The sequence below is a fragment of the Macaca thibetana genome, chromosome 8, assembly GCF_024542745.1.
Source record: "Macaca thibetana thibetana isolate TM-01 chromosome 8, ASM2454274v1, whole genome shotgun sequence".
Classification (NCBI taxonomy): Eukaryota; Metazoa; Chordata; class Mammalia; order Primates; family Cercopithecidae; genus Macaca; species Macaca thibetana.
This window is the reverse complement of record NC_065585.1, coordinates 138,055,404-138,082,401: the sequence shown is the minus strand read 5'-3', so window position 1 is coordinate 138,082,401 and position 26,998 is coordinate 138,055,404. Positions and strand designations below refer to the sequence as shown.

General features: G+C 37.4%; 1 protein-coding gene and 1 long non-coding RNA gene across 2 annotated transcripts in view; one reads left to right on the top strand and one right to left on the bottom strand.

Annotated features, from left to right (window-relative positions):
- The window catches only part of CSMD1 (CUB and Sushi multiple domains 1), a 2,043,790-nt gene that overhangs the window by 1,095,280 nt on the left and 921,512 nt on the right, over nt 1-26,998 (bottom strand).
- LOC126961860 (uncharacterized) lies at nt 15,141-24,393 on the top strand. The gene is made up of 3 exons (XR_007728448.1): nt 15,141-15,429; nt 21,609-21,727; nt 24,277-24,393. It is a non-coding gene; the product is annotated as an uncharacterized LOC126961860 (long non-coding RNA).

The window sequence follows — 26,998 nt, the reverse complement described above, 5'->3', positions numbered from 1 at the left end:
CAAAATGCAATTTCGAATGAAAAGAGAAAAGCAACTCCAACAAGCAAGCAAGCCTCTGTCAACGTCTTCAGAAGTACTAAGTGCATAGTGGCGCTTGTAGGTTTCTGTGGGGCTCTAGAAAAGTCTGCTGAAGTGGTGAGCAGGATAAATTTTCTGTACTGATCAAAGCCAATTTATTTTCCAAAAAATCAACAGAGAAGGCAAGCAGGGATGAAGGAAAGGCAAAGAAACCCCACTGCTGGTTTTGGTGGGGCTCCACGTGTCCCAGGTGTGATGGACACCACACAATACTGAAAGTTTTCCTTTTTTTTTTTTCTTTTTTGAGATGGAGTTTCACTCTCGTTGCCCAGGCTGAAGTGCAATGGTGCGATCTTGGCTCACTGCAACCTCTGCCTCCCAGGTTCAAGCAATTATCCTGCCTCAGCCTCCCAAGCAGCTGGGACTAAATACCCAGCTAATTTCTGTAAATAGAGACAGGGTTTCATCATGTTGGTCAGGCTGGTCTCGAACTCCTGACCTTAAGTGATCCACCCACCTTGGCCTCCCAAAGTGCTGGGATTACAGGCATGAGCCACCGCACCCAGCCAGTACTGCAGAGTTTCTGAGAGGGTGAGAGTCCAGACGGGGCACAGCCTGTCACTTGGCAAAAGATTAGAGAAGAATGCTGACATTTAATGAGTAATAATGATATGCCCAAGTACTATATTGATTACACTCATGTGTATGCTATTTTCATATAATATAATTGGCAAAGATCTATTTCTCCAAGTTCCGTATTAGAGAGCCCAAATATCTCGTAGTGAAGGGTGATTTTGCTCACTGTAAGATGGATAATCTTTACCCAGGGTTGGGGTGCAGTGGGAAATCAGCATCTCCAAATTTAGTTTGCTACAATGTCAATGCATCAAATTTGAGGAAGCAAGCTGAGAAAAACATGAAATTCTCGCCTTTCCCTCCATATCATTTAAGTATTTCGACCAGTATTTCAACCTAGGCATCTCCATTGGAAAATAATTCTGATAGAAGAAATCATCCCATAATAAGTAAGGTGTGTATATTTGCTATTAATGTTATAAATATTTTGCTCATCACCATATGGTAAAAGAACAAGTTACAAAAAAAAAAAAAAAAAAAAAAGGATTATCTGAGGACTCACTCCAGAACCCACTCCCAGATACTCTAACTCTTCAGATTTGGGGCAGGGCCTAGGTAAATCCCTCTTTATCTCCCATACCACACTGATTCCAATGCAGTAGTCCACATAGTCCACAGACCACACTGCCAGACACACTGAAATAGGAGCAGAGAGAAGTGGCTTACGAGGGTCCGAGAGGTAGAACTGGACCCAGAACCTGAGGTCCCCTTGTTCTCAGTTAAAGAAGTGACCTCCTTCTTAACAAAGGGAAACAATTGGTACCTCTAACCACAGGAGTCCTTGGGTGGCTGTGTGGTGAAAGACTGATTGGAATAAGAAGGGGCTAATGGGAGGACCCCTGGCCCAGGAAGCTTCTCCATGGGTCCAGTGTACAGATAGTGAAATCTGAACTACAGGTGCAAATTTGAAGCCTGAAAATAGAACATGTTATTAAGAAGTCACTAGCAACAGCACCATGTGTTTAGAACTCAGACTAACAAGATTTACTCAGAGAAAAGTATTTTATCACTGACAGTGCTTAGCATTGATCATACATGAGGATAATAAAAATCACACTGACCTTTAGTTAGTTTTATTATTATTCTAAATTATCTGCAGACACGGCATGCACTGACTACCTCTACCTTGGTGTGAATGGCTCCCACCACCTGCTTTTGACATGGTCCTAGTGGGGAACCCTACTGAGGTTCAAGATTTTGGCCAATGCATACATTCCTAAAACACGGCCACAATCAAAATATGAAACACTTTTGTTATCTCAAGTTGTTCTCCCTGACCTTGCGAGCTGGTCCTCAATCTCCACTCCTGCTCTTAGCAACCTCTGATCTCTTTTCTATTACTACAGATTTGATTTGTCTTGTCTAGAGTGTCATATACATGGAAACATACCCCCAAAATAGCAGGTTAAAATCAAACAGCTCATCGTGGCAGTAAGAGGAAAATGCTCTTGAACTGGCTTATTGAATTTCATCTGGATATGAAGGCACTGGGGGGCTTACATTGGAGAATAAACCAATATGTTTTAACGCCCAAAGCTTTACAAAAATGTTCAGTAGCTTTTACTAGCAGGTTGGTTTATATATTGACTATACCTGAAATTAGTTGCTATAATTATAAATAATAATTTAGGGAAAATAAAAATGCATTTATTTAACACATCTTTTCATTCTTTATTACCCTGCATTCAAAAGTATATAAGAATGTTAAGAACCTGAGATGTAATTGTTTTCCCCAGCATGGCTACAGCTTTGCTTAGGAAGTTCACTGAGAGCTGAATGCTAGTCCTATCTGTCTGTGGCATTTCACTACGCCAGTTGCTAACGGTCTCTAAGCAGCCATTCTCCACCTTTTTTTCTGTAAGTACAGAACTCCTCATTACTACCATCAAGATTTCACAGAACGCACGGCCATGAGAAGAAATGATGTGGCAGCACCTCTCTTGCAGCTAAACATGGACAGATAACGACTTTGAGAGTTAAGAGGTGATGGGGAAGTGAAGATGTGGTTTCCACTTCACATTCTCTCCTCCCCTCTGGGGAACTGGGGTAGGAATGTGTGGTTTGATCTATCTCTGTTGCCTTCATCCCATGTAGGGGATGGCCGCCCAAGCCATCTGCCCAAGCTAGACACCCATCCTACCCCTAAACTCTTATATGGGAGAGAAGCAAACTTCTTTCTAGCAAATAACCACTGTATTTTGGAAGCTTTTGACATGTCCGTTTCGTCTACACTCTACCTCATCCAATTATCGAACATGCCTGAGATGTCCCTCTTCTGGAGCTCAAACTTCTTCGTGGTGTAATCTAATTCGGGATGTGTATTTAGCTTATTTTCCCATCGGACTGTAAAACACATAGGTAATGAACAGGTCCTCACACAATGTCTCACAGGACATTAGCTGAATACATGTTAATTCCTGAGGGTGCACAGAGCAAAATAAGCATTTGGACATTTTGTGAAGTGTCATTCTCTGGGGGTTGATGGTGACATCTACCTTCAACTGGACGAACAATAATGGAAGCAGAAGCTCCTTCCCCATCCATCTATCCACAGCAGCCCATTGTTTGGAGAGAATGTATTGAAATGTACTGTGATGTATAAAGCCTATGTCTGTCTTTGCCCAGAGCTCTTGGATTTCTCTTTTAAATGAATAAAGTACAACGAGACATCAAAAGTTTTCACTTACACCGCTTTTAACAGCATACAAAGAATATTCTATAAATATGTGTGAAGAAGGTGTCTATTTCACAAACTTACATGAATATACTATATTCAAACAACAGGAGAGAATACTCATGAGATTATTAGTAACACATTTTGTTTGAGCTTTGTATACTAGATGATAGAAATATGGCCCACTTCAGAAACTGTTTGAAATATGAATTTCTCATATGCAGTTGAGTTAAAACTTCAATTTTCTTATTCAAAGCTTAAAAACCATTTTGGACAATAGGATTACTTGCCTCAAATGAATCCAGATTAAACAACTTTTATATTATTGTTTTTCTCTAGAGAAATGCCAATGTCTCTTTCTCTAATAAATTTTTGTACATTATAAAAATATCCTTTGTATAATTGCAAATTTCACAAACTTACTAATTAATCCAATACATATTTTAAATTCACTAAACATTCCAAAATCAGATCAGCCTTTTGAAGAGAAAAATTTAATAAATTATATGAAATACGTATGCAAAGCATTTCATATGAGTCAAAATCAGCTCAAATTTAATAATGTCAAGAATTTTAATGAATATCATATAAATAAGAGTCAAAACCAGCTAAGATTTAATAACATCATGAATCTTAATGAACATAAAATATTAATGGAAAATATTAAAACAGAAACTATTTAATGTAATTACAAATGCCACCAAAGTAAAAATATACTTTTAAAAATCACCATGTATTAATTAGAGATAAAAATGTGTTGTCATACAAAACAGATTGACTTGACTAGATACTGTATAAATAAACAAGACTCTTCAGCACTTCAAATGACTAACACTGAAGTAGGAGAAGGATGGATTTTACAGTTGATTTTCTTTTTTACTATGCCAGCTTATTTAAACATACTAAAATAGAGCTTAGATACAAATGATGAGTAATTAGCATTTAAGCTTTTAAATAAAAATATGTAAATTATACTTAAAATGAAACACACCCTACCTGGGTTTTCCCCTACTAGAAGGCTCTGTTACAGAAAATTGTGGTCTACATAGATTTCCTCCTGGGAAAATTGAACTCAACCATGAATCTCTATTTGGATATTCGTGACTTTTTTTTTTTAATTGTTGTTGTCGTCGTTTTTGAGACAGAGTCTCACTTTGTCACCCAGGCTGGAGTACAGTGGCACCATCTTGGCTCACTCCAACCTCTGCCTCCTGGGTTCAAGTGATTCTCTTGCCTCAGCCGCCCGAGTGGCTGGGATTACAGGTGTGTACCACCATGCCCAGCTAATTTTTCTATTTCTTAGTAGAGATGGGGTTTTACCATGTTGGCCTGGCTGGTCTCAAACTCCTGACCTTAGGTGATCCACCCATGTTGGCCTCCCAAAGTGCTGGGATTATAGGTGTGAGCCACTACGCCCGACCATATTGGTGAATTTCTAATGATGCTTGTTATTATTTGAGAAGGAAGGAGCTGAGGTTTTCGAATAGAAAAACAAAAGGGATGTCAGAGAAGCAGCGTGGCCTCTGCAATGGTCAACAGTGCGAACGCGTCCCAGGCAAAGGTCATTCTGGGTTTTGGAACTATCCCAGCCGCCTTAGGGATGGGGCTGTTGGAGGAGGGTCTGCAAAGGAGAAGCGGCACCTGGCAGGAACCGAGTTAAGGTCTGAGAAATGCCTGCTCCTCCTCCACATAGGAATTTGAGTAAGATACACTCAAAGCATCACAGCTGTTCATGTTATTCTACCTACATGGGACCACACAGGACCCTGAGATAAAAAAGGTAGGAGTAGGGCAAGGACTAAAATCAGAAATGCATTAATCATGTGAGGTTGGATGACCAGACAGGAAGAAAACAAAGGCAAAAAAAATAAAACTCCCTCTAAGCCTGTTTCCCATTTGCAGTAGAAGAAAACAACATAGAAGCTTCTCATTGAAAATGTGGAGGAAAGAGATAAGACAAGTTGCTTGTGAGCAAGAAACGCAAAAAAGAGAATTACTTTCACAATACCCATTGTGATTAATTTATGATGTACAAAATGCCATCTACAAATAATTTGTTTGTTGTATTATTTTTAGTGCTTTTTTTTTTTTTTTTTTTTTTTTTTTTTGAGACGGAGTCTCGCTCTGTCGCCCAGGCCGGAGTGCAGTGGCGCAATCTCGGCTCACTGCCAGCTCCGCCTCCCGGGTTCACGCCATTCTCCTGCCTCTTTTAGTGCTTTCTTATTGAGAATATAAAGACGGGCTCCAGCAGGCTCATCTCATCCCCATCCTTTCCTGACTTTGATGGAAAATCCCTCAGCTGCAGTTCTAATATGAGCCCTTTTAGGAACCCAGTCCTGCAGATTAGAGAGGGATGAGGAGCTGCTCTAAGTGAGACACAGGCATGGAATATTGACTTCACAGAGAGGCACATCTTTATCATACAAGAATTTCTTTAACCAGGAACCACTAAAAATTCAAAGAGACAAAAATGTAGAAGTGAAAATAAAAAATTGAAATGAAGTACAGAACAGATTAAATCAGTTGCCCAGCACTCTTCCAACCTGTAAAACTTTTATAACTTCCTGAAAATGTATAAGAAACTAAAGAGGTTGCAAAAGGGATTTAAATAAAAACTGTAAAATAATAAGTAGGGAATGTGGGTGAACCTGAAGTGAAAAAAGTCTACAGAATAATAATCCTCACGCTCTTGATTACGGTAAAGAAGTTCTCTGGTTCTGGACACTGTTTACCAGACAGATTCTGCAAGGGAGGATGGACTATGTGGAGAGACTGTTTCGTGATGGCGTGAAATATTTTTTTTGATCGTTCAAGTATCTTACATTTGTTCCTTACCAAATTAATTATTCTAATGACTGAGTCACCTCTCTGCGTGTTTAGTACCTAAAAAGGAGTACTCCATCTTGCAGTTGATTATCTATTTTAAACGATACTTCACTTTAGAAGAAATATATACTGTAGAGATGTAGGTCAGTCTTTCCATGACTTGGCAACTTCTGAGCATACCGGTAAAGGGAATAAATAAATCAAGTATTCATTAACGACTAATGAAAGATTCTTCATCAGCATTATCTTAGTCAGGGGATGCCAAACCCCCTGCTGTCCTGTCTGGGAGCTCATGGTCTACTGGAGAGGAGAGCATGCAGGTGGTGAGAATGCAGAGTGGCAGCTGCTGTGGTGGAGGCCGGTGCCAGGAGAACGGCAAAGCATCACAGAGACTACAGGGAGGGTCAGCGGAGGGTCAGAGGCGGCTCGTGATGTGCACTGAGACCAGAAAGACACAAGACTTGCCAAGTGAGGAGAGCGAGGAAAGGCATTCCAAGCTACGGGACAGGTTCATACAAGTCTAATTTCCTCGGAGTCAACATGTGATAAATGCTGCAATAAAACCGCAGTTGGCAGGATAGAGCACATCATGAGGGGACCTCTAAATAATATGGTCCAGGGTGGAAAGTGGCAGAAGAATTTTCATTTGACAATGGCTTTTTCTCAAGCAATAAGAGGGCAATAAGACCAACCGGTTGTACCTACATATTCTAGAAATTTCCTAAGAATGTCAGATAATCTTGATAAAAACAAATGCACTACAAATAAATAAACCATAGCCATTCTAAGTGGGGAAATGTGTTTTAAATCACCTATGGCATTGACATCAACGCCATTTCCTGAAACATATCCCATACAAGTTTGAAGTGATACATCCCAGATCTGATCTTCAAGCTGCAGAAGCAGCACTTATTAGATTTCAATTCAGTAGTCACGTGCAGAAATGTAGCTTCCCTGTGCAAGACCCATGATGGCAAAGTCACATTGTCATTATTCCTGATCAGCATTATCATATCCAAAAAAAAAAAAAAAAAGGCAGGTTCTGCATGCTCTGTAAAATCTGCTTCTTCAAACCCAGTATCTGCCAGCATCACAGATGTCTGACTCCAGGTCTTTGTGTGTCAAAATCCCACCAGCCATGAGAGATGGAAGTGTGTATGTAGTACTGAAGAGTAAAGTGCGGCAATATTACTGATCATTGTGAAAAAAATGATTATTTTATATAAAAAGCTGTTAACATCACCATCCAGATTAAGGAAGTGGGTAATCCAGACACCTATTAAGAGATGCTGTTAGTTACATAATTTAGGAAGAAAGGTTGGCTAATGGGTATAAAAATACAGTGAGAGAGAAGAAATACATTCTAATGTTCAACAGCACTGTAAGTTGACTATAGTTAATAATTTATTGTATATTTCAAAATAGCAAAAAGAGAAGATTTGGAAATGATCAATGTTGGCAGTAATGGGTATTATAATTATCCTGATTTGATCATTAGACCTTGTAGGCATGTTTCAAAATATCACATGCATCCCATAAATATATACGGTTATTACATATAACAAAAAGCAAAAAATAAAAATTGGTCACAGTGTAAAAAATAATTTAAAGACAAAATAAAAATCCCTTATGTGTAAAGAAAATGTGTATTAAAATTTTAAATATCAGACAAGTAAACTATATAGATTACAGTATATCATAATTAAAATATGATTATTAAATGAATATAACATCCTTAGAACAATGCCTGGCACATACCATGCGTTATATGTGTCTATTAAATAAAACACTTGTGTGTACCACAGTTTTAATATCAAGCAAAATACTCCTTAAGAACTGGTCATTAATTTAACCAATATTCCTTGGCACTGACAAGGTGCCACGTAGGTTTCCAGTTCCGTGGCCTTCCAGCAGTGGACACAGCAGGTGCTGCCCCCGAGTGGCATTCTACCAGGAAGGACAGGCACGGACCAGGCATGCTACCTAAGTAAGCCGTCCAGTGCGTTAGAAACGTGAAGTGCCTTTTATGTCGAATCTACGTTTTATATCTACTTGTTCATTCCATTCCACTTAAACCTACCTCTTCCAGGAAATGACTTATCTGAGAGCACTTGGAATCTGGTAAGAAGGAACCAGGAGCAGACTATGACTTTGTCACATCAGCAGTTCACAAGCAGCTAAAATATCAAATCGTGCACAACGACGTAGGTGATAAATCGTCTTTCATCCAGATTTGATTAAAGCATAAAGTACTAAACAAAAAGAGAGATCGTGTCGGGAAAAATGGGTGTGCCTAAAGAAGCCTCACATGCTCAACTGACACCAGCTGAGAGTGAGGGCTCCTGAGAACTGCAGAGTGTGAAGCCCATGTGCAATGCGAATCTGCTCTCCTACAGCTACGGGTTCTAGAAAATTGTTTCTGCCTCTGATGTAAAGTTCAAAGACTTGACTATGAAAAGTGCAAACTAAAGACATTAGGAGCTTTAACCATGGCTCAGGTTTATTTCTGCATCCCAGTGGTTCATTCTCTGATGGAAATACTTGATCTCAGTCTTCCCTTATTATATCTTGCCATATTTTATATCCTGCCACGTTCCTGGGGTCCATACGGTGTTTGTTAGCCACCTGCTCTTTTTCACAAATTGTATCGCTGTTTAGGGTTTTCTGCAGTCGCTTTCTCCCTAAATGTTGAGAAGGTAGAGAATAAGGAAGCTTCTGAGGTTTTGCCCAAGTTTTAAATTTTCATATATTAAAACTGTAGCTGTCTGGAGCTGAATGTGTCTGCAAATGTGAGGCAGGGATAACATCCAAGTGAATCCACACATGAGGGGGTACATCTATGTCAACGCACAGCTCCTGCTTCCACCGTCTTACAACTGCCGTTTCTGAATGTGGCAAAGCTCCCAACACCTGTGCCTTCACATATATGGTTTCTATGGCCGTAACACTCTGTATTCTCCCCTCCAACACTGCTGCTATCTTGGCGTGTTAGTCGCCCAGAGTATCCACACTCAACCTTCACAACTCAGATCTCTCAGTACTGCACTGGGAACAATTCAGTTCATTTAGGATCAGCCTTCCTGTACTCCCAGTGATCTTCTTATTTACATCTACATCATGTCAGTAATGTGATGTGTGTGTAACGTGTTTGTAACATGTGTGTTTACATGGGTTTCCTCATAGAGTGGTCAATCCCATTGAGAATGGGACCTAGACTAAAAAAAAAAAAAAAAAAAAACAAACTTACCTCTAGATTTAATGCTGTGCATTCACTAACTTTTGTGTCAGTTTTCCTCAAATCCACATAAGTTGTTCAGTTTAAAAAAATCTGAAATTATTAAAATGTACTAAAAATTATTGATTATAATTTTACCAAATATAAAAATTGTGAAGATTTAAAATGTTATGTTCTAGTTTATGTTTTTAGATTTTTTAAAAATTACATTTTGCTGACACTATTTACACAAAATGCTTCTGAAACAAACCATTCATAACTTCTTATGAAAGGCAATAGTCTCAAACACATAAACAGAGTGCAGTTAACATTTCAAGAACCACGGATACTGTTTGGAAATATTTCTCCATGCCCCTCAGTAGCACATTGAACTTTTACATTTAACCAGAATAAGGCTAGTGGTCGCCAAAGTCATGGATAGTAGAGTTTATGGTCCTACAGTCTTCACAATTTTTCATTTGGTAAAACTTCTAGAGAATAATTGAATCAATATAATAGGAAATTTGGCTTTTATTTTACTGAATGCACATTAGCTATACAAAGGTCATAATACTAATTCAAAGTGAAGTTACAGTATCAAGAAGCCATACATTTCTCGTTAGTAGCTAATCTTTTATTCACTGCCAAAAGATGTACTCTTGCTTAAATGCTCTGTAAGGTAGACCTCATGAATGAAGCTCATGAAACAAGGCCAGGCAATGCCTTTTAGCCATGACTATCGATTTCCATAAGATCAAAAGTAGGAACACCACATGTACCTGTGCTAGGTTACATAAAAATAGGCTCTGTCACCAAACCCATAAATGCTAAGTATTTGTGGAACTACAGCAAATAAGAATTCCAGAAAATAACTGTATTGCCTGAGGATATTTTTTGGAATATATTTTAACACACACACACACACACACACACACACACACACACACACACACACGTTTTCCTTCACTGTCTTCCATAAGAAAGAGTGCTCAAAGAAGAACAAAGTAGCCCATGGAAGAATGAGAATTATAGAAAATTGGCAAATCGTTGATGCTCCTCCAATTTGGGTGAAAAATAAAATAGGGGAAGGAGACCTTCTCCACTAATATCCTTGGATGAAGTCAGAAGGAACCCTAAGAAAGGAATGGGAAGGCCAGGAACAGGAGGCTTATTTCCAAAACAATGAAAGAGTTCTGAGCTTCCTGTCCTGAGCCTTTGTTCAAGCTCTTTTCTCTGTTTGGAAGGCTCACCCATTATTTCTGCAGGTTCACATTCACCTCTCCTTAGGGACGGTTTCAACTGCCAATCATGGGCAACACCTCCTTCCTTCTTCGTCTCCTGTTCCCATTGCACCTGCGAGGTATCCCTTCTTTCTCTGCACAACCTTAAACATTTATCTCTGGCTCTTAAACGTGATCTGCTGCCTAGCCTGTTGTGTCATTGTGTGTATTTCTAAGTCCCATTCAGGGCAGCGGTGTTTGGCATGTCCTCGTAACTTTATAGAACACCACAGAGTGCCTTGCACATACTAGCTACCCAATAATATTTCTCAAATAAATGATGTAAGCATTAATTATTGACTTGATAGAAAACAATTTGCATTATTTCTAAATATATCTGCCTGAAATTTTACCATTAAAGATTAGTTACATGATGTGGTAATTGTCTTTCATGTGATTATACCCAGAAGGGAAATGCACCACATTACTAACCACTAACAGCTCTTTGTGGATTGTTTTGCTCATCAAACCAAGAACATTTCTATTTTTCCAACCTGAAAGCAGATGATACTTTATTTTGTTTGAAAAAAGAGTGAAGACTGAGAAGTGATCCAAACCGCAAGCAAATATGGAAACTGGTGAGAGGCAAATGCAAGCTTTGCCTGTGCTCCAAGAGCGCAAAGGACAACACCCACTCACCCACAGTAGCCTTGATCACTATTGATTTAACACAGCCTCACAGAACAAACGTAACTATAACAACATTATGTTTTAAATCAAGTGACAAATGCCATTTGTATTTTGTAAATACCCTCAGGGTGAAACCTAATGAATCTATCCTAAAGCAACTCCACAACTGAGAAACAAGACAACATGAGCTCTTAGTTTTGTGTATGATGAAAATCAAGTATTGCCACATGGCGAAGACTGAAATTCAGACATAGAAAAGGGTACGAGGCCCGTTTTCCTCAAATGTGTTTCCACAGAGTCACTTCGTGCAAAACCAAAGAGGAAACAAGGATGAAAGATACTGAGTGAAATGCTATTCTCAGTGTTTGCACCTATTTTATCATCTTTTTTCTACAAGTAAAATGTTCAGGAGAGATAATTATGAAAACTAAGAATCACAGCCGAGACAGAATTTTTGCAACTCTCTGCCATACTAAATTTTGGTTAAGTAAGATTTTCAAGTAAGGTAAAATTCAGGGAATTTAAAAGGGAGTTGGCAGTTAAAATGGATTTTGGTAGAAAAGTAGTATTTCCTAGACTAATGAATATTTCCCAGAGAACGTATAATTGTTATAAAGTGGTATATCAGTTCCTTTCACAAGAAATAAATTAGTTTTTTTAATTTCAAAATGTTTAAATGAATTTAACTTAATTTTGTTGTATAGCTTTACATGTAGCTAAAGCCAGAATAATTTTCAACAATAGCATTTTAATTTTTCCATTCTTTTATTCATCCAACATGACCCTACACAAAGTAGGTTTATTCAAAAAGAATAAAATGCAATCTCACCATCTAACTCGTTCTGTGGAATATTAAACTTTCTATATTAGATAGTGTAATTTGATAAACATACTTGTTGTTGTTTGGCAACGAATTGTATGAACGTTTTCCTGTAAACAGAATTACTAAAACTGGAGCCGGACGCAGTGGCTCACGCCTGTAATCCCAACATTTTGGGAGGCCGTGGCGGGTGAATCACGAGGTCAAGAGATGGAGACCATCCTGGCCAACATGAAGAAACCCCATTTCTACTAAAAATACAAAAATTAGCTGGACATGGTGGTGCGCTCCTATAATCCCAGCTACTCGGTAGGCTGAGGCAGGAGAATCACTTGAACCCTGGGTGGGGGTGGAGGTTGCAGTGAGCAGAGGTTGCACCACTGCACTCCAGCCTGTGCAACAGAGTGAGACTCCGTCTCAAAAAAAAAAAAAAAAGGGGGGGGAGGGGGGATAAAAAACAGACACATCAGTGACAGTCTTCTTGGAGAGCCAGAGAAGGGGTCTATAGAGCATCATCTAGGGTTTTCTTAGGAAAGGGGTGGCAGAAGGGCAGAAATATCTTCTGTGCAGTGCTAAAAGCAGAAGAAAATGAGGGGAACCATTCAAAGCTTGCTGTACTCGGAGAGTCAAGAAGTCTATTTTGTAGCTGGAAGACAGTGTGTTGGGGGCGAGCTGTGAGGCCAGCACGACAGTGGGGCTCCAAGCAGGGAGGAGATCTTATTTGTTAGCCAAGGGAGTTTAACTTTTATTTCGTATCAGGGAGAGAAATGAAAAGCAGGGTTACAGAAAATTAAATGTTTATGTTAGAAAGAAGTCTTTCATGATAGCCTAACACAAAGCATCATCACTGAAACAAAACATGTTTAGTTTTTATGAGTCAAAATGCAGACACATGAAATGTATCCTCTGGGGACCACTGGACTTCCCAAATGAGGCACTTGTAATGATTGCAGAAACCATATCTAGTTCATTTAATCTTACCATTTCAGTGTAACTGTGAGTTTAAGATTAAAAAAGATGGAAAAGATGAAAACTATTATTCCCATTTCAAGATATCTAGTGTGGAAAAAAAGAAATAACTATTCCTGTGCTGTTTAACTATCTACCATAAAATAATGATTTTCTGTACAAATTAGAACATTACATAATAAAACCACTGACAAAAATTCATTGTATCAGCGACAGCCATGGACTGTACCAAAATGCAGCCCCACCATCTAGTGAGGCACTAGACTATGTAAAATATCGTTATAATCATCCAAAACATAGTTATAATTTTGCGGAGAAATTTTTGGCAAAATTTACAATGTCAGTTTCCTCCTCTGTTCAAACGTTGAATGGCTTGGAAGGATAACCCAGTAGTTGATTTTTACTTAGCTTATGTTTTATTCTTTCCTTCTATGGACTATTTACTCCGTCTTTAAACAATTTTATTAGAGTTTGTCATGGATTCCATTTTGATTTTCTCAAGGGAAATACTACACTATTGTTCATAGGAGACGGTGTGCAAATATATATTATGATGGGTAGGCATGAAACCACCTACTCTGATCGAGGCAGGAATGTAAACTTCTCATACAGATGAGAAAAGAATCAAACATTTTGGTAAAGATTACTATGGATTCTTTGTCTATTAGAAGGTCATTTATTTTACTTTTTTTTTTTTTTTAGACGGAGTCTTGATTTATTGCCCAGGTTGGAGTACAGTGGCGCGACCTCTGCTCACTGCAACCTCCGCCTCCTGGGTTCAAGCGATTTTTCTGCCTCAGCCTCTCCAGTAGCTGGGACTACAGGCACGCACCACCACACCCGGCTAAATATTTTGTATTTTTAGTAGAGACCGGGTTTCACCATATTGGTCAAGCTGGTCTTGAACTCCTGACCTCGTGATCCACCCACCTTGGCCTCCCAAAGTGCTGGGATTACAAGCATGAGCCACCACACCAGACCTTTTTGACCATTTTTAAAAACTGAAAGTGAACAAAATTCCAACGCTTATCTATAGGTAGTAGAACCACCAATGATTTTCACTTTATGCTCTCGTGTGTTTTCCGAGTTTTCCATAATGAGCACGTATATTCACCAGAAAAGAAATAGTTTTGTTTTTCGCAGGATATTAGCTCTAGGTAAGTAAATGTGCAGACTACCTGACATTTGTTAATGGTCAATGACTTATTCTTATCACCCTCCCTCTCTATCTCCCATTCACAGGCATCCATGTAGATGTATCTTGAGCCAGTGGCCACAGTCTAATATTCTCTGACCTGTGGTCCCCTCACACCTCTGCAGGTTCCTGGGCCATGGTCCCTATTTCACTAACTGGATTGCATTCTCATGTTATGCTCCTCTTTCTTTCTCCCACTAAACTCTAAGCTCCTTGAGTTTAGGGATGCTGCCTACTTTTATCTTCCACATTCCCGTTATGGTGTCAAACACATGAGTAATTATTCAAAAACTCATTACTGAATGCATGTTGAAATGAAAACTTCTATGAAAGGTTTCTATCTGGTACTGCAACAGTAAGATACTTTTTTTAAACAGTTTGTATGAAATTGCATTATTATTAATTTTTTTCTTTTTATCTTCTCTACTTTTGCTTTTCGGTTCTTTCCTGCCTTCCTTTAGAATGTTCAATGTTCTTAAGAATTTTCTTTTAATTAACTTATTGGTGTTTTAATTATACTTTTGGCAGTATTTTAGTGTTTACTCTTGGAATTAAAGAAATATCCAAGATTTTTCAGTCTGTAGTAAATATTATATCACTTTCTTTTTTAATGTACACAGAATGCATTTTTACAGGTCCATTTTCCAAACCTTTTTTTTTTTTTTTTTTTTTGCTGTGGTTATCATATATATTACAAACACATGCAATTCCAATTCTAAAACACAATGTTGTAATTTTTACTTAAAAAGTCTCATGCACTTTCAAGAAACTCAGAGAAAGTATCTTCTGATGTTAACCAAAATATTTACCACCTATAATGCTTTTGTTTTTTTGAGACGGAGTCTGGCTCTGTCGCCCAGGCTGGAGTGAGCGGCGCGATCTCGGCTCCCTGCAAGCTCCGTCCCCCGGGTTCCCGCCATTCTCCTGCCTCAGCCTCCCGAGGAGCTGGGACCACAGGCGCCGCCATTACGCCCGGCTAGTTTTTTTTATTATTTTCAGTAGAGACGCGGTTTCACCGTGTTAGCCAGGATGGTCTGGATCTCCTGACGTCGTGATCCTCCCGCCTCGGCCTCCCAAAGTGCTGGAATCACAGGCGGGAGCCCCCGTGCCCGGCCGCCACCTATAACGCTTTCTGTTCGTCACTGAAGAGCCAAGTTTTCACCGCAGGTTGTTTCCATGAAGCCCGAGCACCCGACTCAGCATTTCCTCCACTGCGTGCCTGTCACCGACACCCTCTCATAGCTCTCATAGCTTCCTTTGATTTTCTGACTCGCCCTCATTCTTGAAGGTTGTTTTCACATGATATCAATGTCTAGGCTGACAGTTCCTTTTTGTTTGTTTTCTTTCATTTTGCTTTCAGCAATGTAATGATGTTGTTTGCCATGGATGGCCTCCATGGTGTTTGATGTAAAATCAGCAATAATTTAAACGGTTGTTTCCTGTGTGTAATACGTCAGTTTTCTCTGACTGCCTTCAAGCTTTTTCTGTCGCTTTTGAAGCAGTTTGGTTGTGGTATACATGGTTATGGTTTCTTTGTAGTTATCTTTCAATTTACAGAGCCTCTTCAGTCTTTTTTTTTTTTTTTTTTTTTTTTGCCAAATTTGGAAAATGTTATCCATTAGTACATTAAAGATACTTTCTCCCTTATTCTCCCTCTCCCTTCTCCTTCTGGAGTTCCTGCTAAACGTGTGTTAGGCCTGATATTGTCTCAAAGAAGCCTGATGCCCTGCTCGTTATATTTTTTCAGTCTTATTTTCTTTATATTCTTCTGATTAGATTATTTCCGTTGGACTAACATCATCAAGTTCCCTAACTCATGTCATTTTGAATCTGTTAAGCCCTTCCAAGTAAACCCACTTTTACAAAAATTGTATTTTTGGTATTTAAATATTCATTTGATTTTCATTTTATAACCCCTATTTATTTGCTGATATTTCTAACTTTTTTCACCAAGAGCATTGCTTCCTTTACTTATTTAACCATAGTTATAATAATAGCTGCAATTAAAATTCTTGTCTGCTAATTCCAACATCTGGGTCCTATCAAACTTGGTCTAAGTTTTGGGGCCTTTTATTTTTTTAATTTTTAATTTTAAACTGGCTGAAATATGTTGAATGACTAGTTGTTGTTTCTGGAATTGTGAGTTTGACTTATTTTTGGAGATTTTAGACTCTGTTATGTTCCTCCAAAAATTCATGTATACATTTATTTCATCTTTGGGATTTTATTTTTTATTTCTTGGCAGGAAATTAAGTTGGTTGCACTCAAACTGAACACTTCTGTTGTTGAGGGTGGTGTGCACATCCACTCTCATGGAGCTCCTCTATCTTCAGCTGTCCCGTTTGCAATCTGCTCCACTTACTCAGAGCTCGAGAGTCAGTTAAAGTCTTGGGCAGCACCTAGAACCACAATTTGGGGCTCTCCAGTCTGGAGCTCTCCTTTCTGGGATTCCTCCCTCATCTTCTGGTGGATGTAGTTTTGGTGGTTCAGAAAGAAAGTGGATGTTAGGACAGAGTTTTGGTTTTCCCACCAGCACTGACTTCGGTACATGCTTGGCTTAGCTAAAAGCCAAAAAATAGGTGATTCACCATAGGCTGTTCAACTCCTTCGGAATCTGCCTGTTTCTCTTCAATTTTCTAGTGCTTCTAGTTTCCAGGTGTTTTTCTGTCTTATGTATTTATTTGTATATTTCATCCATAGTTGCAAGTGAAAAAGGATCAAATCCCATAGGAGTTTATTTGGCCATCCTGAATTGCACTTTTGGAAAAAAGACTTTATTTTGCCTTCAAAATGTAGTTACTTGTACGTGACACAAACATACAAATGCTAGTTTTCAATAATAGCTAGCTACCTTTAGTTTATTGCATTCTATGTGCCAAGCATTTTACACCATTATATTATTCCAATTCTTATTTCTTTGGGAGATAGATTTTATTATTTCACATTTGTAGTAAAGGGAATTGTGACTATAATCCATGTAATTGCTGAAAGTTCTAAACAGGAATCACATAGTTTTAAGTATGGTGCATATTTTCATGTATATAAGAAAGATGAGGTTGTGTGGTTGCAAGTGTCTGTGTTTTCTGTGTTTATGTTTTGAAAATTAAACATCTACACGATTAAGGAGGGCTTCCCCTTTATTTCTGTGGATCTCCTGGAGTGATTTCAACTCTGCGAACTGGGAATACAGAGATAAACTAGGTGTTTACAACCTTTGCCTTTCTCTCTGCAGCTGCTTCACATGGAACCTCACAGCCATGGAAATTGAGTATAAAGCTCATAGGTTTCAAGGCAGCCCGAAAGCACTTTTTTCCACTACAACAATTTAGAAGCTTGAAAATAAACCCAACCTCTATGTATAGTGGAAAAAGTCAAATCAACATAACCTTGGATATAACCACTTAGAACATTCTTTCAAAAGTTTTAAAATTATCCTTGTGACATCAGATGATGCCTTGAATTACACAATACACTCTATATGTAAGGACCAATCCAATTATCACCTATAAGTGTATCGTAGATGATAGTCAATATTCATTCTGCTTTTCTGTCCATGATCTGCTATGTATTATTTCCTGTTACCATCATGATCCTGGAAATTGGCAGAACATGAACACTTTTGTGATTTCAGTTTTAGAAAAAATTGAGACTAAGCACTTCAAAGAAAGCTCATTAACAATTACTTGCTTAAAAAAATAAAAAGCAATAGGTGCATTCAATGATGAGAAGGTAAAAATAGGACAAAATTAGACTTAAAAGAAGAGAGTAAAGAAACCTGGCTGAAGTAACACAAAATGAAGAGTTGTGAAAGCTGACAGTTCTTAGTCACATAAGAGCAAGGTCATACTTAATGAAGCTAAAAAAAGTAAATTTAGAAGAAGCTGAGGGAAATTTTAGGAGCTATTTGTTATTCTGTGTGACTGTCTTACTTAGATTCTATTTTCTCCTCATTTTCTGGCTGTCCTCATCCAATATTCTTTCAGAGGACCTGGGATGTGTCTTAGTGCCAGATGGCATAAAAATAACCATGCTATTAATCCTACAGTATGAGGGATATATTCACTTCTCAGTATTGAGATAAATAAAGTGAAATGAATTGAATTTCAATGAATTTATTCTGGGGAATAATTCTCTGAAGTATAGTTATATTTAGATTATTTCTAAGTAACTCACTAACATGCAAATATTGACTTGTATAGACACCAGCTCTATTTTCCATTTCAGCAATTATACACTTGAAAATGAACCCAAATACAAAATTTTCCTAAATTATTTATCTCAGTATTAATTGGTTGAAAACTGCTTTGTTAATAGGTGGATTTAAAGTAGTTTAAATTCAGTAATATCATCAATAAGTAGTCTAGATCTATACAAATAATTGAAGTAGTCTTAATCTATAGAGGTTTTTGATGGTTGCCTCTTTTGATAAGTCACTATAATAAAATGTTTCTCGTTGGCTTTGGAAAGCTTTAATGACTTTAAAGAAAGATGCATTTATTGCTTCTACTTTTACACATTTAGTTTTGTTATAATATTGACATGGAGTAGAGAAATTTTGTAATACAATTAAGTGAGCTTAAATGGGTTTTAAGTTAATCATGCTCTCCATGTGCTCTCCATGTCCAATATTAAATATAATATTTATATTATATATAAATATAATGCATAACTTGTATGGCCCAATTAGTTAATGTCACTATGCTAAATTATACACAAATTATACAGGTTTTTTTTAACCCCAGAGAAAGTAAAAACAAATTATTTCATAAAGAAAGTCATGAAACGGTGTCAGCTAAACAATGAAAGAAAACAAAAGCTATAGATTAACAATATTTGCCATCTGAATGTCAAATGTGATATTGAGTCCATAAATGATAGCAATATTTTCAATGTCTATCTCATCAACATAGAATATATTTTGTACATGATTATTTACTTTTAGAGAAGCATTGTTCCAAAAACCTGTTTATATTCAATTATGAAAATCTAAAATTTGATACTTTATAAAATATGATATTTGGGAACATGAGCTACCACAAATATTCCTGGGGGAAGTTAAAGGATCTGACACAAATCATCCTGCTACAAATCATTTCAAATTACCGTCCTACATTTGAGCAGAACTCAATTTTAATATAAAATATCAGTCCCTTTTTAATTGACAATATAGGTTAAAATTGTGTATAATGATGACATTGAGATTCCAGACCATTTAATTTCATTGATTTAGGAAAAAAAAAAGAACATTGTTTGCAAAGTAGTTCTCTTTAGTTATGATTGCGGTACATGATCGTTTCCATGATGCCTTTTTCTTGGTAGAGTTTTTATTTATCTCCTCCAGAATGCATACTCCTCTTAAACTTCCACCTGGCAGCAGTAGTTTCTCTGTATAAGGCACCATACTTTGAATTTTTTTTATATTTTTGTGTGACAGTTTGAGTCTGCCTTCCCTAATGGGTTGTGAACTCTACAAATGGGGACATGCCTGCCTTTACTCACTGTAATAACCTCAGTATGAATGATGAGTAAATAATGCTCATATAGTGAATAATATTTCTTCAGTATTATTAGACAAACAACAAAGTTGAATACACTAAATATGAAAATGCTAGGAAAAAGTAAGCAGGATTAAATTTTGCTAGGCTGAAAATCCTTCCTTGTAGCACATTTAAAAATTTAAATAATATTTCATTCTACTATGTGCAGCTTAAGGACTTAGAATAATCTAAAAAACATAAAGTATTATAGTTATATTACAAAATAAAGATGAATTATTAATATATGTATATGTATATTAAAACTATAGATATGGAGATCTCTCAGGTGGAGTGCTGCATTTTGTTTGATGCTAAAGAAGAAAAGTAAAATGTTAGTTTTAATACCAAAATAAGTTTTATATCTGGTAATACTAATGTAAATGTTTTCTGTCCAAATCTCGTTATAGGTAAAATAAAGTGGCAAATGAATTCTGTAGGAATTGATAACTAAAAATGTCAGATATCTCCCTAGAGAATATATGTAATTGGTAAAATATTGAATGGTGATTCATTTATTCCTTATTCTGCATAGCAGAGTTAATCCATTATTGTAGTATAACTCACACTGTATTGGGGAAATTGCCTTGATTTGTGAGACATCTTGGAGCACTGGATTCATTTTATAGATATAAAATTGTCAATGTAGAAACGGTTGCATGTTCTCAGGTTGTCTGTCTCTTTCAGAATGTTTCCAGCTTAGCCAGCTTTCTCAGGAGGTTGTGATGAGCAGAGGGGTCCTTCGTGGTTCCCAGAGTGAAAAATGAAGCAGGCTATTGTCCTTAGGGAGCCAGTTCATATCTGTTCTAGTCCAGAAATTTAAAATTGGATTCTTTCCCAATCCATTGGTACTTTATATATACTAAGAAAATAAATCAGTACTCTTTCACTCTAAGTTTTAAAATGTGGAATTGTTTCTTTCTCTGGGAGGGTGGAGGGGGGATATTTTAATTCCAATAAATATTATGGACAGAGAAGTGATATGGTTTGGCTGTGTCCCCACCCAAATCTCATCTTGAATTGTAGTTCCCGTAATCCCCACATGTCATGAGAGGGACCCAGTGGGAGGTAATGAGTCATGGGTATGGCTGCTCCATGATGTTCTCGTGATAGTGAGTGAGTTCTCACAGGTCTAATGGTTTTAGAAGGGGCTTTTCCCCCGTTGCTTGACACTTCTCTCTCCTGCCACTATGTGAAGAAGAATATGTTTGCTTCTCCTTCTGCCATGATTGTAAGTTTCCTGAGGCCGCCCAGCCTTGCAGAACTGTGTGTCAATTAAACCTCTTCCTTTAAAAGTTATGTCTCAGGCAGTTCTTTATAGCAGCGTGAGAATGGACTAATAAGCATAGACTTTCTCTGGTTTATTGAATATTTTAACTGTAACAGTGACAGAAGGTAATGTTTTTGAATTCGTTATTAGAAATATAAGTATATATGAACAAATAGAGTCAAAAAGGAATACCTAAAACACAAATAGCTAAAAGAAAATGAAATAATATAATAAAGATTCATGTCCTAAACTTAAAAACATTTGATAGTTGCCTGTTACCTTTATTATAAGGATTATTCTCTAACAAGGCCTTATTCATCCTGCTGCTAACAAAATATTTAGCCATATCTTGTCTTTCACTGCTACTCACCTCTGGCTCTCCAAGCCCTGACCCACCCTGGGGAATGAGCTCACATCTCAGGCTTTGAATACTAACCACATCAGAATATGCACCATCACACAAGGCAAGCCATGCCTTTGCTTTAACTGCTAGCTTAAGATAGGCTACTCTTTTCTCATCTTTATTTCCATTATCTTTCCAGTCTGAAGAACTACTGAAATTTTGAACTATAACATGGATATCAGTAAAAGAAATCTTATACAAGGATGACAGTTTCCCCTGAATTATATCATCACAATGAAGAATAAATTCCAGCTAATAGTAAGAAAAATTGCAATTCTAGATAATTCTGTACTACGCAGTATGTAACTCTTATTCTCAAGATAATTGGTCAGAAATGATATACGTTTTAAGCCCCTACTTCATTTTAGTGATGAGTACGATGAAGTCAAGAAAGCTCAATGATGCATCCAACTGCACACAGTGGGTAAAAACTAGTATAGAGATAAGTCTCTAAATCCAGATGACAGCTCTGTGAATTTCAGCTCCTCCAGTTCTCTACTGACACCTCCCAGTGTAAAAGCCCATTTGTCACCCATATATATATATATGAGTGAGGAACCATAAAAGATATGTATGTGAGGAACCATAAAAAATATATATATATAAAATATATACCGTATATATATTATATACGGTATATATATTATATATAACATATTCTTTATCATTAGTATCTTTTAATCGTTCCTCAATCTTTTATTATAATAAGGTCTTAATAATTTTTTATATCAAATAATTAATTTGGGTATCCTATACATATCATTATCCTTAAATGTCTAGTTGAGGCTTCACATCCTACCAGGAGTTTACTTTCACTGTTTTACTTTTTTACCATCACATCAAAGTCACTCTGGTCAAAACAAAACATCCCCTCTAAACCACTGCTCTGCCTATCAGATTCCTCCTGCTGTCAGTTGAACTGCTGATCATTCAAGGTCAGCATATCTGCCTGGGTGACAGAAGGGAGGTATATTTTATCTTGGTCATGTATGTGTTTCCTAAGACAGAATTTAATTCTTGTTTCTTACCATTCTCAACTTTGCTCTTTATTCTCTTGTCCCAATGCTATTGCCCTATGATAAACATTTTTCAGCTCATTCCAAAAATTGTTCTCACTCTGTTCCATGGGAATTTTCAGAGACATAAACCAAATTGAGCCTAAATATGCCTCCTTCCTTTCTCTGATTTGTAATTGATGCCTAATATAGCAATGTCCTTCCAGAAGACCTTGCCATCATCACAGAATCCTTTACATGCCCATATTCGCCCTGCATGTGTGTCCCCAGGCTCTCCGATTCCTCTTTCATCTCTCAGTTGGAAAAAAATAGCGCTATTTCAAGAAATGTAATCCACCAGTAGGGAGTAGGAAAAAATACGTTTGTAAGAAATGACTACATGCCAAAGAGAGAAATCTTCAAATAATTTACATGGAAAATGCTATAATGAACTTTAAATTCAGCTTACACATTTCCAATGGCAATTCAGTTTGCTATTTTCAACTCTTCACTGCATTTCTGCATCATTTTTTCTTTTAATTTTATTACACATATCAACATATTACATAATTGAAATATGCATTCATAATCCAGACCTAACTCTGCCATAATGATGAGTTTGATATCCAACTTTTTAAATATAAAATCTTAGTTGTGAAATACAGGATTTTTTTTTAGTTTTTCTATATTTCACATGTATTTCTAACTATCCTTTTGAGAAAAAACTTGCTATATTCTTGCTAATAAATGTTTAAAATTATTTGTTCTCCATAGGTTGCTTTAAGGCAACCCATATATTTACATTTCAGGCCTGGCATAGTGGCTCACGCCTGTAATCCTAGCACTTTGGTAGGACAAGTCAGGTGGATCACTTGAGGTCAGTAGTTCAACACTACCCTGGCCAACATAGTGAAACCCCGTCTATAACCAAAAAAAAAAAAAAAAAAAAAAAAAAAAAAAAAAGTCATATATGTAAGTTGAAAAGCTATCTTCACTTGACTTTCTCTCAGAATGTTGCATTAACAGTATCATTGTGTCATCCATCTGATTTCCTGTGTTCAGGTATGGACCTGACTACAAGAGTGGTCAGGAATGGAACTTACACAGTCCATTACCAGGGTCAGTTCAAATAGGGTGGTGTTTCAGGCAATTTTTATTCAACTACTGGATCATATAAAAGAGAAAAAGGCAAAGTATAAATGGAATATGAGCTAATGTTTTAGTCTATAGAGACATGTCCATTTTTTTGGTAGGAAACAATTGAATGAGTCAATATAGCCCATGGAGATAAAGTGTAGGAGTTTATCAAGTACTGTACCATGAGCAGATAACAAATTGTGACTAGGCAATGTCTGCATCCCTTGGATCAAAATATATTTTCCATAATTTATGTAATCTGTAATCAGGCATTCTATTCAGTTGTGTGATGTCTATTTTAACTCTGGCTAAAAACAGCATATAGAACACTATCGGGCAGCTCCATTCTTCTGAGTTCTATCATCATAATGCAGGCAAATTATTATTGTGCCTATTGAAACAATGAAGCCAGCTGCACATCTGATGCCAAAACACTGAAGATATTTATTGATGTATTTCACTTTAAAGTAAATACACTTTATTAGGGAAAGCATTAAAGATTTCTTCATGGAGAATTAGCTAAACTGATACACAGACACATTGTTTCAGCATTCTTGTGGGTTCACATTAATTTATTCCTGTAGTAAACTTTCTTTCCATTGTATGAATAGCCCAATGCATATTTTTGTAATGATGAAAAGATGCAATTAATAACCCATGTTCTCTTTTCGTCAGGTCAGTAGCAGGGAGCGACATCATGAGGGGAAGCAGTAGCCAGGGATAATGGAATGCTTCTAATGACCCTTTTAATACCATCTTCATAGACTGGGGCACAAGGGCCATGTTCTTGCTCTTCTACCCCTTTGCTCAGTGTCTTCTCATGGAGTTGTAAAAATAATAAAAATCATTTGAAGATTAAGAAAATTAGGTTTGAATATTTGTGTTTTTTTTCTAGACATCAAAAGGCTGGTCAGTGGCCAAGCTAGGACTCTACCACTCATCTGATAACAGTTTGTCTCCAAGTTTCTTTTCCTCACCCGCTCCATGTATACACCCCCTATAGGCAGATCTGCTCAGTCTGCAATATACAAGCCATGCATCTCTGTGAAGCTCTGCTTGGGTTCATTCTAGCTCCTCAGTAGTAATGGTTGGCTCCTCCTTAAAACCCATCGTCATTGCCTGCTTTTAAACAATGACTCCTACTTGACAGGTGCGCACCATGGTGACAATGTACCTAAGAGTAAGGTATGATCCTTCCCTTGAGTACTTCACAAGCTAAAGATGAAGCAAAATCTACACAAATAAGTATCAGAATTCTACATACTGAATTTCTAAAATGTACTTGAGAGTAATCATGCCATTACATACATTATCCACTCATTACATATGATCAATAAGGTTTTATTATGATCCCCATTTTGTAAGGAGGGCACCTGAAGTCCAGAGAGGTTAGGAAACATTCAGCAACGTCATGTGCAGGGGAAGTGCATTACCTGGAGTTCAAATCAATATCTGCTCAAAAGATTGTCATTTCTGGCTCACACCTGTAATCCCAGCATTTTTGGGAGGCTGAGGTAGGCGGATCACGTGGTCAGGAGATGGAGACCATCCTGGCTAACACAGTGAAACCTCGTCTCTACTAAAAAATATATAAAAAATTAGCCTGGTGTGGTGGCAGGCGCCTGTAGTCCCAGCTACTCAGGAGGCTAAGGCAGCGAGACTCCATCTCAAAAAAAAAAAAAGATTGTCATTTCTTCCATATAAGGTTGTCATTCAAAAGTATACAAAGGGATTGTCATGCACCTCATAGGCACGTGGGAACAAACCTCTTAGAAGAACAAACCAATTTTTCTTGGGTGTTTCAGGGAAGCTTGTAAGAGAAGGTGTTTTTAAATAGAGCACCGAGACAGGAATATGTATTTACAAGAAATAGGAGGGAGAAAAAGAGTGCTTAAGGCAGAAGAAACTGTGTTTGTTTAAAGGAGGGGTTGAGAATGGGTTCTTCCAATGGACTAGCGCATAGATTCACTTTGATCACATGGAAAAAAGCAGTGAATGGCTGAGCTATGAAGAGCTAGTGTCATCTCATGAAGGGCCTTCATGTCTAAAAGTTTACTCCTTTTCCCATGGGCTCTTTACCTCTCAGGCTTTACTAGGTAACTCTCACCACATTTGCCTTCCGATTTCTTCCATGAACCGCTCCTTTTGCCATTGTGTCCATATCCCTCTTGTCTCTGCAGTTCTTCAGCATTTTACTCATCTGTAGACTGTGAGACTTCTTTCATTTTACCTCTTCCACAGAGTCACTTTGTTGAGACCTCCTTAATTATTTTATAAGTAACTGGAAGGCTAAGCCAATACTTTAGTTTTCGCAAATGTTAAATATTTTGCATACTGCAAAGGGTTGGCTACTTTTGTGATCCAAGAATACATTTTTCCAGTTCAGATGTTGTCAGAGAGGAGCTTGGTTTAGGAAACAGCTCTGACCTTGATCTTAAGTAATGATGGTTTGGCTCGCTTCAGTGAGCAACTGTTAATCCTCCTCTGTCCTATGAGAGCATAAGTTCCACCCACAGTTGCTTATTTTTCTTCTTTTTTAGGAGATAGTATATATTAGAAGTTTTCCACTTCCAAATTTAAATAATATCTAAGATGGTTAATAATTCCATGACCATAGTTGTTGTTTGCCTTCATGTAGTGGAAAGGACGCTGTCCTCGAAGTCGGGAACTCTACGCTAAGCTCTAGCTGTAGTATTTGCTTGGTGCTTATCCACTGGAAAACCACAACTGTGAGGAGTTTCAGGCTGACCATGGTGGAAAGAGAATTTCAAACCTTCAGATGATGTTTCTGCCATAAACTATGAACATATAAATTATTATCCATTTGAATGTGTACATTATTATCCATGGCCTAACTTTTGTTCAGTTTAAATGATGTCTGCACAATGGCTACTACAAAACAAGACGGGTAGGTCTACTGTTCAAAATGACATGGCATTATTACATTTTAATAACATTATACATTGTTGGCATTATTTAAAAGAAAACTATAGATTTTTATACAAATACATCTCATGTATTAAAAGAATGTGGAAATCATTTCACCTAATCATTTGCCCATAGAAAGTGAAGCAAAATTAATATTATGGTCATCATCTTCCTCTCCCTCCAAGTCTGCCCTGCTTAGGCAACTGGCACTTGGTCATTGCTCAGTAGAAGAGGGAAAAGTATGATTTGAGTTCTTAAGTGGGCTCTTGATCCTTGTTTATCTTACCTGTTACATTACATGACCCTTATCCATCCTGATACCTACTGAAAGTGACTGATTTTTGGACAGTGTTTTTATTGGTAAGTAGGTTTGGAATAATGTGGTTGGAGAGGGCAACCACATGTCATATATGCCAATGAGAACTGGATTCACAAAGCCTTAACAAAGTATGTCTTTGCTATATCAGCA